The following is an 11990-nucleotide window of genomic DNA, read 5'->3' on the forward strand; positions in this document are numbered from 1 at the left end:
TTTTTATTTTTTATTTTATTTAATATTAAATAAATAGTAAATAAGGCTACACTTTTACGTGAAATTTAGCAGGTACTAACTTTTAATGCACTTAAATTTAGCAGGTACCAAACTTGTGCTTCAAAACTCAAAAAAGGGTCTTGTGAGTCTGACTTGGTACGGGAAATTAATAAGATAACGAATGCGGGGAACCGGAAGTTTCCTGCTTTAAAACTAAAAAGGTGAGTTTTCACATACACATAACACGTGCTAGGCTAGCGTGTATATGAGTTGGGTTGGATTGGGTTGAATTTAATTAAATTTGGATTTAATTTTAACATTTTATTTTATTTTTTATAATTAATATTTTTTTTCAAATATAACCCTCCTTTATACCTATCATCATCACAATTCTGTCTCTCTTTCTTTCTCTCTTTTCATCCTCACTGTCAACTCCACCACCATTATCATTATTGAGCAACCACCGTCAACCTCCTCTTTTATTGTCGCTGGCCAAACCCCTCATTCTCTTTTTTTCTCTTTTCTTTTCCGACTCTCCATCTCCATCACCACCATCTCCGTTGAGCCCCATTCTCAATGACCACCACCATTTTTCTTCTTTTTCGTGGAAACCAGCACCGTTAAAACCATCACTCTTCCTCCTTCTCTGTTAGCAAACCCAGCTTAGGGAAAAAATCACAGCACAAGATCAAAGAACCATAACCACTAATAATAATGAGAAGAAGCTTGAGTGCCAATACTGTTTGAAGGAATTTGCAAATTTACAAGTACTTGGTGGGCACCAAAATGCTCTCAAAGAAAAGAGGATAAAGAAAAAAAGGTTGCAGCTTCAAGTAAGCAAAGCCACTATAAACTACTATCTTCAACAGCCCAATTTTCCAAACAACAATCATCATGATTTTTTCTCATCATAATCATAATCATAATAACAGTAACACCCCTTGGTTCTATGATCCTTCTTCTTACAACTACTATTCTGACTTTACAATTTGTGAAAAATCCCAAATTAGCTTCAACCCCAATGATCAAGATTCAAACTTTTTGGTCGAGAAAGCATCAAATAGTAATTGGTATTCATCTCTGCCATCATCATATCAAGCTGCTGCTTCTTCACAGCAAGATTCTTGCATATTCAAATTTTCTAATACTAGTATAGATGATAATAATAATAATAATAGGACTTACAACATCTTCAAGCCTTGCAACTTTCTTAATTCTTCAAATCATCAAATACAAAGCCATAGTAGTAATAACAAAGCTTTAGATCTTCAATTAGGCTTCAATTTGCAGTCAAATACAAGAGGGGCCTAATTTATTAGTATAATTATTGATTAGGGTATACATGATATATGCATGCAATGAAAAGATAGGAAGCTGGGTTTGCTAACAGAGAAGGAGGAAGAGCGATGGCTTTGACGGTGCTGGGTTTCTGCGAAGAAGGAGAAAAATGGTGGTGGTCATCGAGAATGGAGCTCAACAGAGATGGTGGTGATGGAGATGGAGGGTCGGAGAAGAAAGGAAAAAGAAGGAGAATGAGGAGTTTGGCCGGCGACGATGAAGGAGGAGGTTAACAGTGTTGCTCAATAATGATGGTGGTGGTGAAGATGACAGTGAGATGAAAAGAGAGAAAGAAGGAGAGACAGAGGATTGTGATGATGATGATAGTATAAGGAAGGGGGTATACTTGGAAAGAAAAATATTAATTATCAGAAAATTAGTAATTAGGATAAAATTGATGCAAATCGAAAACTTGATGGACAAAATTGAAACAAATCAAAATTTAGGAATATTTTTAAAACTTTTAGCAAATTTTTGGGACAAAAAGTATATTTTACTCTTTTATATATTAAATTAATAAAATTTTATTTTTAAAAATTAAATTTAATTAATAACGTTACAAAACGTTATAAAATTATCATTTTGTCCATAATCGACATTTTTCGAAAAATTTTGTCTTTAAACAAAAAAACCCACCTCACCACTAATCCTTGTATCATCGTCACCATGGCTACGCACCTCTCTCTCTCTCCCTCTCCCTCTCCCTCTCTCTTTTCCTCTTCCTCTTTTTCAATCATCACCACTACCACTATCACACCACTCTTCATCCATCAATCTCACTTAATCACAACATCAATCTCACCTTATCACAACATCAATCATCCCTTCTTTCAAACAACAACTCAATTTTAAAGTGAGAGGAGAAGGAGAAAGTTTGACATCAGCAACTCAATGACAACAAGTCAAAATTAAACTCAATTTTATAAGATATATTTCTATCCAAATAAACTAATACACCATCCTCTCTGATAAGCTATATTTTTTATTCAATTTCCAACAAATATACACCAATATCTCATTTCTAGAAAACAACTACTGCTTATTAGTCACTTTCAAAAATTTAATTTGAATTTAAAAATCTCAGAATAAAAAATCAAAATCATTCTAATAAAATAATAATAATTTTACAAAAATACTAATGTATATATTCTTTAAAAATAAAAATAAAAAAAACAAAAAACAAAAAACAAAGAAGAGAATAAGAACAACGAATAAGGAAAAAGAACAAGAGAAGAAAATGGGAATAGAAAACTCGAGGTGGTGAAGAGTGAAATTGAGTTAGTCTATCGAAGGTAGCAGAGAAAAAAAATATTAAGAGAGGCGACGGTAACTGTTACAGGAGTACCATCTTCAAAATCGCGGTGTCTCCTTTGCTATTTTTGAAACCGCACGACAGTCACAAGCCCACAAAAAAAATTAATTTTTTATATATTTAACACATTAAAAATAAAAGATTTATAATTAATTTATATTTTTTATATAACCTTTTAAATAGTGGACACACATACGCATTGCTTATGCGACGAGTAAACAGTCAAATTAGTTTTCTAAAAGATTTTTTTATTCAATTTTGTTTTTCAAAGATTTTTAATAGTTAGTCATTTTAGTCATTCTGTCACTTTTATTGCTAACGGCATCAAAATTTGTTGATGCGATACGATAAGTAACACCACAACACACACCTAGTGTTGGTGGGTCCCCAATCTCAAGTGGGGCCTACACAACTTTTAAAACAAAAATAAATAAATAAATGAAAGAAAGTGGCTTTTAAGCCACAAAAAGGGAGAGAGAGTTTTTGAGACTCTCATATTGAAAAGAAAGAAAGTAACGAAGCAGGGGCTTCGTCGAAGGAGAAGAAGAAAATTTGGGGGAAAATGGCAAGCCATTTTTTATCTGATTGAACCGATAAACTTGTTCCATTTCTTATGAAATTTTAGTATGTTATTCCTGGTGTCGAGATGAACATTAGGATATAATTTGCTAGTTGTATTTTTGAGATACCCACTTTATGAAGGGTTTATGTTGATTCCATCAGTTTTGATGATGTATTTTGTTGATTGTTGAGATGCCCTAGTGCTACTAAGAAGATTGTTTGTGTACCCATTATTTTGATAGTAAAAATTTTTACTAGACTAGATCCTGTGAATTTTTTATCCCTCTTTTTGGGGAGTTTTTCCACATTAAAATTCTGGTGTCTAATTATTTAAATTCTGCCATTCTATTTGTTGCTTGGAGTATCTTTGGTATTGCCTATTTAATCACACATGTTGTGAAAAAATTATTTTTTGTGCTTCCTCTGTTAAACAGGTTCTTATTTGAAATGTTGTTGAGTTTTTCCAACAACGTGGCATCTAGAGCTTTGGTTGTTTATCTCTGTGCTGATTAAATAGAGGAAAATACTCATGGACCAAATATGGTCAAATTGAATTCCCAAAATTACTCGATTTGGAAGACCCTCATGGAAGATATGTTGTATAGCAAGGACTTGTATGATCCTATGGAGGGGGATAAATCCAAAGGTACTAAATCCGATGCTAAATGGAAGAAGCTGAATCGGAAGGCAGTTGCTTTGATTAGGCAATGGCTTGATCTTAGCATGTATCCACATGTTGTCACCAAAACAAATACCGAAAAAATGTGAAATAAATTAAAGGAGTTATATGAGAGGAAGAATGTGCAAAACAAAGCATTCTTGATTAAGAAGCTTGTCAATATAAAGTATATTGAAGGTAAATCAATGCCGGAGCACTTAAGCATTTTTCAGGAGACAGCGAACCAACTGACAAATAATAAAATCACTTTGAATGATGAGTTGCAAGCCTTGTTGTTGTTGAGCTCTTTGCCTGATAGTTGGAAAGTTCTGGTTGTGACATTGACTAACTCAACTCCAAAAGAAAAGTTGACGTTAGCAATGGTCAAAGAGAGCATGTTGAATGAAGAAGTCAGAAGAAGAGAGCGAGGTTTGACTAATACCTCCTCCCGGTCAGAAGCACTTATTTCAAAGTCACAGGGGAGAAGTCAAAGTAGAAAACCTCACAGTTCTGACAAGTTAGAGAGTCGAAGCAAGTCAAGAGGAACGTGCAAGCTAAGAAAGGAGTTTATTTGTCACCATTGTGGCAAGTCGGGACATATCAAGAGGTATTGTAGGTTCTTGAAAAGAGAACAATCAAAGAAAAAAACGAAGACAAAGGTAAAGATAGTGATAAAGAAACTGCTGCTATTGTTTATGAAGATGTTCTTATCACATATGAAAATTATGTGAATCTTGTTTGTGATGATTCCACTTGGATTATGGATTCTGGTGCCTCATGTCATGTCACTCTGAGGTGTGGAATTTTCACTTCCTATACTGCTGAAAATTTTGGCAAAATCAAATTGGGAGGTAAAGGAGTGTGTAATATCATTGGTATGGGTGATATGTAGCTTGAAACCAACATGAGATGCAAGTTGCAGTTGAAGAATGTTAGGCATGCGCCAGATATGTGGTTCAATCTCATTTCAGTGAAGACATTGGATCAAGAGGGGTATTACACTTCCTTTGGTAGTGGAAAATACAAGATTTACTAAAGGGGATCTCATTATTGCTAGAGAAGACAATAGTCTCACTACTCTTTATCAGTTACAAGCAAAGTTGTGCAAAAAAAAGGTGAAAGTAGCTGATGATTCCTCTTCTGATTTGTGGCATATACGTCTTGGTCACTTGAGCGAGAAAGGACTAAGCGTCTTAGCCAAGAAGCACTCACTTTCAGCGAAAGATACAACTTTAAATACTTATAGTCATTATTTTATTGGAAAGTATGTTAGAGTATCATTTCATAGTTCTGGACCTCATAGGAGATCACATGTTCTAGATTTAGTTCACACTGATGTTTGCACTATGGATGCTAAGACACTAGGTGGTGCATGGTATTTTGTTACTTTTATTAATGATTATTCTCGAAAAGTGTGGACTTTTGTTTAGAAATCTAAAGACCAGGTGCTCGGTATCTTTAAACACTTTCATGCAAGTGTTGAAAGAGAAACGGGAAGAAAATTGAAATGTGTTCGAGCAGATAATGGTAGTGAATACAGGGGTCCGTTTGAAGAGTATTGTAAAAGACATGAGATTAAGTTTGAGAAGATGGTTCTTAAAACTCCTCAACATAATGGAGTTACAGAGAGAATGAATTACACTATCAATGATAGAATCAGGTGTATGTTCTCTCATGCAAAGTTGCTTAAATCCTTTTGGGGTGAAGCAATGAGGACTGCGGTAGATTTGATCAACCTTTCTCCTTCAGTTCCACTAAATGGTGATGTTCTAGAGAAAGTTTGAAGAGGAAAAGATGTCTCTTATAGTCACTTGCGAGTGTTCGACTGTAGGGCTTTTGTTCACATTCCAAGAGATGAAAGGTCCAAACTTGATGGAAAGTCAAAGCAGTGTATCTTCATGGGTTATGGTCACGAAGACTTTGGTTAAAGATTATGGGATCCGGTGAGAAAGAAGATAATTAGAAGTTGAAATGTGATTTTTGTTGAAGACCAAACGATTGATGATCTTGAGAAGACAGATAAGTCAGCAATAACTGTTAGACGTTCTGCTGATGATGAACCTGGTCCTTCCACTTGACCTTCTGTTGATGGGGAATATGTACAAGTTGATAATAATGGTGATGATTGGCATGATGAACCTACACCTCAACTTGAGGTGCCAGATGTTGAAGTTCCACCTGAACCACCCGTTGAGCCTGAATTGAGAATATCTACTAGAGAGCGTCATCCTTCTCAGAAATACTCTCCTCATAAGTATGTGATGAACACTGAGACTGGAGAGCCAGAGAGCTACCAGGAAGCTATGTCTGATGAGCATAAAGAAGATTGGTTGAAGGCCATGCAAGAAAAAATAAAATTCCTTGCATGAGAATCATGCGTTAGAATTGGTGAAGCTACTGAAGGGTAAGAGAGCATTTAAGAATAAATGGATGTTCAAATTGAAAGTAGATGAAAATGTCTCACGGCCAAGGTATAAAGCCCAAATGGTTGTGAAAGGCTTTGAGTAAAAGAAAGGTATTGATTTTGAGGAGATTTTCTCTCCAGTTGTGAAGTTGTCCTCTATTCGAGTTGTGCTTAGTTTGGCGGCTAGCTTGAATTTAGAGGTTGAGCAGCTTGATGTGAAGACTGCATTCCTTCACAGTGACATAGATAAAGAAATTTATATGGAGCAACCAGAGGGTTTCGAGGTTAAAGGAAATGAGCATCTTGTATGCGAGATGAAGAAGAGCTTATATGGGCTGAAGCAAGTGCTAAGACAGTGGTACACGAAGTTTGATTCCTTCATGAAAGATCATGGGGATAGTAAGACTTCTTCTGATCATTGTGTGTATGTTATGAAATTCTCTGATGGTGATTTTATAATTCTTTTACTTTATGTTGATGATATGTTGATTGTTGGTCATGACACTAAAAAGATTGAAAGTCTTAAGAAAGACTTGAACAGATCCTTTGCTATGAAAGATTTGGGTCCTGCAAAGAAAATTCTTGGCATGAGTATCACTCGTGACAGGAAGAATGGAAAATTGTGGTTGTCACGGTAGAAGTATATTGAGAAGTTTTTAAAGAGGTTTAACATGAGTAATTCCAAACCTATTAGTACTCCACTTGCTAGTCATTTCAAGCCGAATTCACGGCAATGTCCTACAAGTGAAGAAGAGAAAGCAGAAATGAAGAAGATTCCATATGCATCTGCAGTTGGCAGTTTGATGTATGCTATGGTTTGCACCAGGCCAGATATTGCTCATGCCATTGGAGTTGTTAGTCGGTTTCTCTCTAATTCTGGCAAGAAACACTGGCAACCAGTGAAGTGGATTTTCAGATACCTTAATGGTACTTTCAGAGTTTGTTTATGCTTTGGGAGTGGCCAACCTGTATTGGATGGTTACACAGATGCGAATATGACTGGGGATCCTGATTCAAGGAAGTCTACTTTTGGTTATATGATGACTTTTGCAGAGAGAGCTGTGTCGTGGCAATCTCGACTTCATAAATATATTGCTTTGTCTACTATAGAGGCAGAATACATTGTTGAAGCTTCTAAGGAACTCTTGTGGGATGAAAAAATTTCTACAAGAGTTAGCATCAATCAAGAGAAGTTTGTGTTATTTTGTGACAGTCGGACTGCTATCCATCTCAGCAAGAATCCTACGTTTCATTCCAGATCGAAGCACATAGAGGTGAGATATCATTGGATACGTCAAGCGTTTGAGATGAAGTCATACGCACTTGAGAAGATCCATACTGATGATAATTGTTCAGATATGATGACTAAGATTTTACCTGCAGTTAAGTTTGATTCTTGCAAAGAGAAGGCGGACTTGGTAGAGCAGCCTATCTCCACTTGAGTTGGTAAGGGAGAGATTTGTTGGTGGGTCCCCAATCTCAAATGGGGCCCACATAACTTTTAAAACAAAAATAAATAAATAAATGAAAGAAAGTGGCTTTTAAGCCACGAGAAGGGAGAGAGAGTTTTTTAGACTCTCATATTGAAAAGAAAGAAAGAAACGAAGCAGAGGCTTCGTCGAAGGAGAAGAAGAAAATTTAGGGGAAAAGGGCAAGCCATTTTTTATCCGATTGACCCGGTAAACTTGCTCCATTTCTTATGAAATTTTAGTATGTTATTCCTGGTGTAGAGATGAACATTAGGATATAAGTTTCTAGTTGTATTGTCTTCTCTTTTGTCTGACTTGAGATACCCACTTTGTGGAGGGTTTATGTTGATTCCATCAGTTTTGATGATGTATTTTGTTGATTGTTGAGATGCCCTAGTGCTACTAGAAAGACTGTTTGTGTTCCCATTATTTTGATAGTGGAAGTTTTTACTGGACTAGGTCTCGTGGGTTTTTTGTCCCTCTTATTGGGAGTTTTTCCACATTAAAATTCGGGTGTCTGATTATTTAAATTCTGTCATTGTATTTGTTGCTTGGAGTATCTTTGGTATTGCTTATTTAATCACACAGGTTGTGGGAAAATTATTTTTGGTGCTTCCGCTGTTAGACAGGTTCTTGTTTGAACTATTGTTGAGTTTTTCCAATACCTAGTAATCTTAATTGGCGGCTAACATGATAAGTTTATGAAATTAGATCAAATAAACTCTAAATTGAAGGATTCCAATGCCTCAAGTTCTCCCCTCAATTAGATTTTGATTTGATCTAATTCTATAAATCATGCTAATAGTCAATTAAGACTCCTATGTGTGTATTGTAGTATCACTTAACGTGTCACATTAACAAATTTTGGCGCGATCAACAAAAAAAAATAACAGAAAGACTAACGTGATTAATTTAAAATTTTTGAAAGACGAATTTGGAGACTAATTTAAAAACGAATAATCTTTTAAAGACAAATTTAACCATTTAGTTATTTACCCCTTACGTGACACATTTCATATACAAAAATCATGCTAATTGTTAATATGTTAAGTAGCATACACGTACGGTTGCAGTATATTGTATAGGAAAAAAGTTTTGCTAAGTAGATAATAGAGGGTGCAAACAACGTGAATAATGGAATGCAGGTCTAGTAAAATAAAAAACATCCCATCCTATTTCCACTACAATTCTAATCTCTCACCTTTTACCTTTCTCTCTTTTTACTGCAGCCGCTTCACTTTCCCTTCCCTATCGTGCCGTTACCAACGCACCTCACCACCACCGCCACTGTCTAAAGAAGCAACGCGCCGCACAACCGCTGCACCTTCTTCTCCCATGCGTTGCGCCGCCCTGTGCTCCCTGCAACCAACGTTGTCACTGCACCTTCTTCCCTGTGTCGCGCCCCTTGCTCTCGACGCTGCCGCTGCACTTTATTTTTCCATGCGTTGCGCTGCCCCTGTTCTCCCTGCAAGCGACGCTGCTATTGCGCGCCTTCTTCTCCCTCCTGTGACGTCGCATCGTCGCCGAGTAGAGGCCTTGTTCCGCCGCTAGCTGCTCCAACGCTGCACCTCTGCCCTTGCTTCCACGCCGTTGTATTGTCTTCGTCACTTTCATTGTGTGTCACGTTGTTTTGTTCACCCAAATAGTAAGATTCAAATAAACATCCACATCTTAGTGAAAAGAACCATCTGTACATAGTAAAATGAATATCTTGCGAAGCATGTGCATGCATAATCAAGCAAATCAAGTAAAATACCAATAAATAAACATCAACTTTAGAATGAAAAGAACCATCTACATACATAATAAAATGAACATCCGACTAAGTTGATAAAAAATAAGTAACGAAACAGTAGCTGCGAAGGCTTTGGGTTCGCGATACAACAGCAGCAGCGGTAGCACAGGATTGCAAGAGAGTGGTTGCAAAAAAAAAAATCAAAATTATGATTAATCTAATTAATTTAAAATTTGATTTTTAAAATTAAAATTAACTTTTTTTTTTTAACCTATTGTTTACGTTGTTAAAAAAATTATTGTTTTGAATAAAATTAAAATAAAATAAAATTTAAGTATATATATACTTTATCCTTTTAACTTTTAAGTATCTAAGTACCGATCCAATCCCCAACCACAGTAGTAAGGAAAGGAATTGCGTCTGCCCCTCTTTTTCAACGTACGGTCGATTCAAAAGGGTTTGTCACTTTGTCTTCATCAATATATATAAATTAATACTCGGTTAGAACTTGGAAGAAGAACATCAAGATTAGGGATATCAGACAGGAAGATGTTCACGTATGTCATGTCGATGTCCTTTTTGAAATATGATATTTCAACAACATTAATCATTTAGATATAATAATAAAAAAAATACAAGGTCCAGATTAAGCGAGTGAAACACAGATGAACATGAAGGTTGGGTGGTGCATGTAGACATGCAACCGTTTTTTCTTTTAACAAGTTTTGTATGATTGAAGTTATCAGCTTGTCCTTATAGACTAATTTTAAAAGCCATTTTTTTTCCAGCCGCCATATGTGATATGTCTTGACTGAACTGCACTAAATGGCATTATTTTTCTTCTTTTTTGGAACGAGTGTCACAACAATAATCATGCAATGTATATAAAAAAAGTTTAGTTATTGTGTATAAAGATATCTTTGATTTTCATAAAATTTTTTATTATAGTACTATAAAATAGTTAAATTATTTATTTATTATTTGATTATTCTATTATATTAAGTTTAATTATTTTAATAGTTAATTATTTAATTAAAAATATATAAATTAATATGTATAAACAAAAACAAAATTTTGTGTAAAGGAAGAGGGGCAATGCTCCCTCTTAATTTTTTTTAACAAATTATGTATCAATTTTTATTTAACTATTTTTTTCATAAAATTAATTTTTAGAGTTAATGAAATATTTTTATACAAATTTAATGTACCCACAATTAAAAACTTAATTAAAACTTTGACTAGAAAATTTTTTTAGAGGGAATATTTCGTTGATTTTAATATTTTTGAAACAAAAAGACTTGACTATAAAATTAAAAGTAGTGTAAGAACGTGATTAGAAAAAAATATAAAAACTTAATTACAAATTTGATAAAACTACAAAGACCAACAGAATAATTAAACATATTCTTAATACATACATTTATTAAAAGATGATTACCTAAAAAAATTATGGAAATAATTATAATTTAAATAATATATATTTTTTTCAAATTTAATAAAGACTGCATTTACAAAAGAATTAAAAAAAATTGTTCACAATTATTATTGTTATTGATTAATTAATTAATTAAATAGAATTTGTTCACGATTAACCAATAATTAATAATAACAATAATGACAATAACAACAATTATAGTAACAATTATAATAGCAATAGATAATGGCAATGATAGAATAATAGTGATGATGATGAAAAATTATAAATAAATCAATGAAAAAAAGTTTATAAAAAAAATTTCAGTTCGACAAATGTATGTGTTTTTATATTTTTAAATTTAACAAATAAATCAAAATTAATGTAAGTTTTTGATACGATATTGTATTAAGAAAGATAGAAATTAAAGAGATTTTTAAGTTTTTCAAAAGACAAATTAAAAGTAAAAGAGTTAATTTTAAAGAAAAATTAGAAGAAGAGTTCAATATTTTTAATTGTAATGTTAATATTTGAAAATTAAATTTTATTTTGATATATATTATTTACTTATTTTATATAATATTATTTTTACTAAGGTAGCTGCTGAATATGTTTATAATTTTTTACTAAAAAATTGAATGATTTGTTAATAAATATAAAAACTAAATATGCTAGGATATGTTGCTAATGGTGTGTATTTTAAGAATGGCATAAAGATTTAATTCTCAATGGAACAAATAATGGCTCACGCCCCATTTTTAGCCAAGCCAGGAATTTAGAAACTCAACCATTGACAAATGGGTCATTTTAGTTTTGCTTTAAAGGATAAAATTGTCTTTAAGTTCTTCACTACAAGACAAATATATAATAGAAACCGGATAGTACAAAAGAACATGATGTTCCATGCTAGTAGAATAGAACATGTGATAATTTTCCTATCAGATAATTATGGCACATACACCCAAAAGTAGGAGAAGTAGGTCTATTCACTTGCATTGTCACTTTAAAATGGTTGAATAATATCATGTCGGATAAAGTATTGGAAGAATTTGAAGCGTATCACGTACATTATTAGTGTTTTAATAATTTTAACAGTAAA

The 11990-nt window shown here is 33.7% G+C and overlaps 1 pseudogene; it reads left to right on the forward strand.

Moving 5' to 3' along the window:
* Positions 1-1567, forward strand: part of LOC110272154 — a 2948-nt pseudogene extending 1381 nt beyond the window's left edge.

Source organism: Arachis ipaensis, chromosome B05, assembly GCF_000816755.2.
Source record: "Arachis ipaensis cultivar K30076 chromosome B05, Araip1.1, whole genome shotgun sequence".
NCBI lineage: Eukaryota > Viridiplantae > Streptophyta > Magnoliopsida > Fabales > Fabaceae > Arachis > Arachis ipaensis.